This window comes from Microtus oregoni, unplaced genomic scaffold (genome assembly GCF_018167655.1).
Source record: "Microtus oregoni isolate MIOR12 unplaced genomic scaffold, Mior012 000005F_ref0000423, whole genome shotgun sequence".
Taxonomy (NCBI): Eukaryota; Metazoa; Chordata; class Mammalia; order Rodentia; family Cricetidae; genus Microtus; species Microtus oregoni.
This window is the reverse complement of record NW_024543064.1, coordinates 25773967-25780231: the sequence shown is the minus strand read 5'-3', so window position 1 is coordinate 25780231 and position 6265 is coordinate 25773967.

Here is a 6265-nt window from a genome sequence, read left to right as displayed (position 1 = left end):
CAATAGCAGTGGCAGTGCCCTGTATGGTTTTGGGGACCTCAGGAAGCTCCCTGGCCAGCAAGTCAGAGAGGTAGTTCACGCCTGGTAATGAAATGACCCAGGGCTTCTGGAATCCATTTTATCCACTTGCACAGCTTCCATCTGTTGGGAGCACAAAGGTCTTCATGCTCACAGAGAGCTCAAGGGAAAGCAGGAATGTTAAACACGCAGGGCTGTCTTTTCAGGGGAAAGATATATAACCTGTTTTTCTACCCAGAAGGCTGGAAATGGGAATGGAGGTGATTAATATCCTGTTTATATATCCTATTTGAAGGGCCAGGCCATATAAAGCTTGCACAAGCAGGACTGGGGGTGGCTATATAGGTGACCTTTGTATTTTATGTGTGGTCTGGGGATTCCCCCAGGCTCTCTCAACTGGGACCAGAGGTGGCTAAAAGCCCAGATGACTTCTGTGCTATATGTATGACTGAACTGACCACACCAGATCCCTCCCTAGGGCCCTAAGACAATGCACGTAGCCTATTGCTAGAATCCATCTTCTTGGAAGAAGTGATGTGTACTTTTTGTTTTGTTTTGTTTGAGGCAAGGTTTCTCTGTGTAGCCCTGGCTGTCCTGGAACTCTTTCTGTAGACCAGGCTGGCCTTGCCTCTGCCTCTGCCTCTTGAGTGCTGGGATTAAAGTCTTGTGCTACCATGGCTGGTCCATGACAAGTACACTGAGTTGAGTTTCTATGTAATTACGCCTCCTTGTGCCTAGGAGTCCTGCAAGATCACTGCTTATTGGCTTGCTCCTATGGTGTGCTCAGTCTGTGATACAACTCAGGACCACGCACCTGTATGTGTGTGGGGTGGGGGCTGGCACCACTCCCTGTGGATTGGGCCCTTCCACATCAACCATATCACCAATCAGGCCATGTGGTTGGAGGGATTTTCTCAATTGAGTTTCCATTTTCCAGATAACCCTAGCTTGTGACAGGTTGATAAAAAAATGATCAGATTCAACGCAATGCCCATCAAAATCCCAGCAAAATTCTTCAAAGACCTCAAACGAACGGTACTCAACTTCATTTGGAAAAGCAAAAAACCCAGGATAGCCAAAACAATCCTAGGCAATAAAAGAACTTCTGGAGGCATCACAATCCCTGACTTCAAACACTACAGAGCTACAGTACTGAAAACAGCCTGGTATTGGCATAAGAACAGACAGGAGGACCAATGGAACCAAATAGAAGACCTGGATATCAATCCACACATCTTCAATCACATGATTTTTGATAAAGAAGCAAAAAATATCAAATGGAAAAAAGAAAGCATATTTAACAAGTGTGCTGGCATAACTGGATATCAACATGTAGAAGAATGAAAATAGACCCATATCTATCACCATGCACAAAACTCAAGTCTAAATGGATCAAACACCTCAACATAAAGCCAGCCACACTGAACCTTATAGAAGAGAAAGTGAGAAGTACTCTTGAACGGATTGGCACAGGGAACCACTTCCTAAATATTACCCCAGCAGCACAGACACTGAAAGAAACAATTAATAAATGGGACCTCCTGAAACTGAAAAGCTTCTGTAAAGCAAAGGACATAGTCAACAAGACAAAACAACAGCCTACAGAATGGGAAAAGATCTTCACTAACCCCACATCAGACAGAAGTCTGATCTCCAAAATATACAAAGAACTCAAGAAATTGGACACCAAAAGATCACATAACCCAATAAAAAAATGGAGTATAGACCTAAACAGAGGACTCTTAACAGAGAAATCTAAAATGACTGAAAGACACTTAAGGAAATGTTCAACATCCTTAGTCATCAGAGAAATGCAAATCACAACAACTCTGAGATTCCATCTAACACCTGTAAGAATGGCCAAGATCAAAAACACTGATGACAACTTGTGCTGGAGAGGTTATGGGGAAAGGGGAACACTTCTGCATTGCTACAACAAGGCTACATGTTCTAATCCTTCCCAAACAGTTCCCCTAATCCTTCCCTAACAATTCCAAGCATTCAAATATATGAGCCTATGGAAGTCATTCTTTCCTTCCTTCCTTCCTTCCTTCCTTCCTTCTGTCTCCCTTTCTCCCTTTCTTTCTTCTTGTTTTTTTTTTTTTGAGACAGGGTTTCTCTGTAGTTGTGGAGTCTGTCCTAGAACTCTCTCTGTGGACCAGGCTGGCCTTAAACTCCCAGAGATCCGCCTGTCTCTGCCTCCTAAGTGCCTGGAATTACAGGTGTGCACAACCACCACCTGGCTCTATTTCTTTATTTTTTAATCACAATTTTTTTTATTGATTTCTTGGAAATTCACATCATGCACCCCAAGCCTACTCACCTCCCAGTCCCTCCATGTCTGCCCCTCACTCCTGCAGCATGATCCCCAAAAGACCCCCCAAATTATTTAAAAACAAAACAAAGCAAAGGAACAAAACCCACCTCCTCCTCAGTCTTTCAACGCCTCTTTCATCCTAGTGCCGTCAAGAGCTATGGGATGTCATACAGTCTACCCTTTCCTCCAACCAGCCCCAGCCAAAAGAATTCATTGCAATGAGTCTATGTGGTGGTTTGAAAGGAAATGGCCCCAATGGGAGTGGCACTAGTAGAAGGTGTGACTTTGTTGGAGTAGGTTTAACTTGGTTGGAGTGTGTCACTGTGGAGGCAGGGCTCACAGTGTTTGAGTCCACTTCCTGTTTCCTTCTGATCAAGATGTAGCCAGCACCATGTCTTCCTGCATACCATCATGCTATCCACCATGATGATAATGGACTGAACCTGCCTCTGCCTTGCCAGTGCTGGGATGAAGGACATGCACTATAATCCATTTAGAAGTTTTCTCCATCTGGATCTGTCTTTACTGAGCATCTGTATTGCTTTTTGATTGCATGAGAAAATCCTAAACTATGTCAGCTGTCACCAGTGCAGGTTAGTTTAGTGCATGGCAGTAGTGCACGACAGCTTGCAGCTGGCTTCTCCCTCAGACAGCTGCTGGGAGACATGTCTCAGTCCTGTAGCCAGTCAGCTTGTGAGACGTGCGACTAGGAAGCTGTGTTTGGCTCCATTTTTGTGTGTTTAGGACCTTTTTAAATCTCTCTCAGGTTTTATGTGGATGTAGGTGCTGAATGTTTGGGCACCATGCAGAGGTAGAGTGTCTCCGTGACTTGGCAGCTGCTGCCAAATAACTATTCTGAGACTGATTATGAATTTTAAACGTTTGGCTGATAGCTTAGGATTGTCTGCAGCCAGCTCTCACAACTTAAATTACCCCGTTTCTGTTCATCTATGTTTGGCTGATAGCTTAGGATTGTCTGCAGCCAGCTCTCACAACTTAAATTACCCCGTTTCTGTTCATCTGTGTGCTGCCCCGAAGCTTGTTTACTTAGTCTATGAACTTTCCATGTTGCTGCTTCTGCGTCCGGCTAGTGACTCTTTAGAATCCCACCTTCATCTTCCCAGCATTCTGCCCCAAAAATCCTGCCTACCTATCTGCTAATCAGGTTTTCATTAATAATGAGAGCAGCACATATTTACAGTGTACAAAGATTGTTCCACAGCACTGGCCAATCACGGTAGCTAACTCCCTGGTGACCTAAGGACCAAATATTCAAATATATGAGCATATGAGGGCTATTTTCATTCAAACTACCATACTTTGTAAGCCTAGTACTCAGGAGCCTAAGGCAGGATAGTCCAGTAGTTCTAGATAAGCCTGGGCTGAGGGGAAAGGGGGAAAGAGTGAGAGAGAGAGAGAGAGAGAGAGAGAGAGGGCGGGTGAGAGAGAGAGAATAACTTTGTTGTCTGGGGAAGTGGCGATAGAGATGGCTCAGGAATTAACAGTACTGTTGCCCTTGCAAGAGGCCATGGGGCTGGAGAGATGGCTCAGAAGTTAAGAGCACTGGCTGCTCTTCAAGAGGTCCTGAGTTCAATTCCCAGCAACCACATGATGGCTGACAACCATTGTAATGAGATCTGCTGCCCTCTTCTGGCATGGAGGTGTACATGCAGGAGGCACATTGTATACGTAATAAATAAGTCTAAAAAAAAAAAAAAAAAAAAAGAGGCCATGAGCTCTGTTCCCAGCACACATGGTGGCTCACAACCATCAGTAACTCCAGTTCCAGGGGAATATAACATTTTCTTCTGACCTCTGTGAGGATCAAGCTCAAACACTGTACACAAATACGGATATTCATTAAATAAAGTAAGACTTTTTTTTTTTTTTTTTTTTTTTTTTTGGTTTTTCGAGACAGGGTTTCTCTGTGGTTTTGGAGCCTGTCCTGGAACTAGCTCTTGTAGACCAGGCTGGTCTCGAACTCACAGAGATCCGCCTGCCTCTGCCTCCCGAGTGCTGGGATTAAAGGCGTGCGCCACCACCGCCCGGCTAGTAAGTAAGTCTTTAAAAAAAATAAAAAACATCTTTCCAGGGCCAGGGGCTAGAGTGCTTTGCTGGAATAAACAAAGTCCTTTCTACAATTACCAGCACTAAATAAACTGGACGTGGTAGCACACGCCTGTACCCAAGTCCTCTGAAGGCAAAGGCAGGGGAATTAGAAATTCAAGTCCATTCTCAGCTAGCTATGTAGAACTCAAGGCCAGTCTAGTCTAGGATACACAAAATTTTTACTCACGCTTGGGCATTGTGGCTCACACCTGTGACCCTAGAAGCCTAGAGATTATGTCAGAAAGATTGCCTCAGATTTTAGACCAACCTCGGCTACATAGTAAGTAAGATAAAGGCCAGTTTAGGCTACAAAGTGAGACCCTGTTTTATCAAACCAGAACAAAAGCTGTCGGGAAATAAAAATGCTATGGAAGAAATTTTTTTTTTTTTTTGGTTTTTTTCAAGACAGGGTTTCTCTGTGGTTTTGGAGCCTGTCCTGGAACTAGCTCTTTGTAGACCAGGCTGGTCTCGAACTCACAGAGATCCGCCTGCCTCTGCCTCCCAAGTGCTGGGATTAAAGGCCTGCGCCACCACCGCCCGGCTTTGAAGGAATTTTTATACAACACAAAAGGGTATAAAGAACAAGAAAAGACATATTAGCTGGGTGGTGGGGTGCATACTTTTAATCCCAGTACTTGGGAGGTAGAGGCAGGTGGAGCTCTGTGAGTTCAAGGCCAGCCTGGTCTACATCGTGATTTCCAGGACAGCCAAGGTTACTCAGTGAAACAATATCTCAATAACCACCCCTGTGAAGATAATTATAGAAGAGCTTATTGGATATTAAAAATATTTAAAGGGGGCTGGAGAGATGGCTCAGAGGTTAAGAGCATTGCCTGCTCTTCCAAAGGTCCTGAGTTCAATTCCCAGCAACCACATGGTGGCTCACAACCATCTGTAATGGGGGCTGGTGCCCTCTCCTGGCCTGCAGGCATACACACAGACAGAATATTGTACACATAATAAATAAATAAATAAATAAATATAAAAAAAAATATTTAAAGTTAGCCGGGCGATGGTGGCGCACACCTTTAATCCCAGCACTCGGGAGGCAAAGGCAGGTGGATCTCTATGAGTTCGAGATCAGCCTGGTCTACAAGAGCTAGTTCCAGGACAGGCTCCAAAGCCACAGAGAAACCCTGTCTCGAAAAACCAAAAACAAACAAAAAAAATATTTAAAGTTTTTATACATGTGTGTGTAATGAGTGCAGTTACACTGGGATTCCAGAAAACGTCAACAGATGCCCCTTAAGCTGGAGTTATAGATGGTTGTGAACTACTCAATTGTAACACCCGATTTGGTGTTACACCCTCGGTACAGTTCGCGCGACACTGTACCGAACGCGAGTCGGGCAAGGGCCTGGAGATTGAAAAGAAGACACAGAGAGAACAGGGTCATTCGAAAGGAGATCAGCCGAATGCCACTTTATTCAGCATTGGGGGAGTCCTGATCTACTTGACTGCAGCACAAGGATCTCCGCCCAGGCAGGTGGGAAATTACCATATTAACAATGGAGTAAATGCCCTGCAGCTAACCACCAGGTGGGGCAGGCATAGCACAGAAACACACAGGAAGCTTAGTTAGTTGATCATAAACTGTCCCCATAAATGCACCACAGGAATAAGGGAGACCAGGGCCCTACACTCAATTTGGGAATTGGGGACCTAACTTGGGTCCTCTTGAGGAGCAGGAAGTGCTTTTATTCTTTATATTATCTTTCCAGCGCCCTTAACATCATTTTGGAGACTAAAAAAATTAAGAGAATAACTATCTATAGGAGTGAACTACCCTTCTACAGGGGCTAACCCATTCTACACACTCCA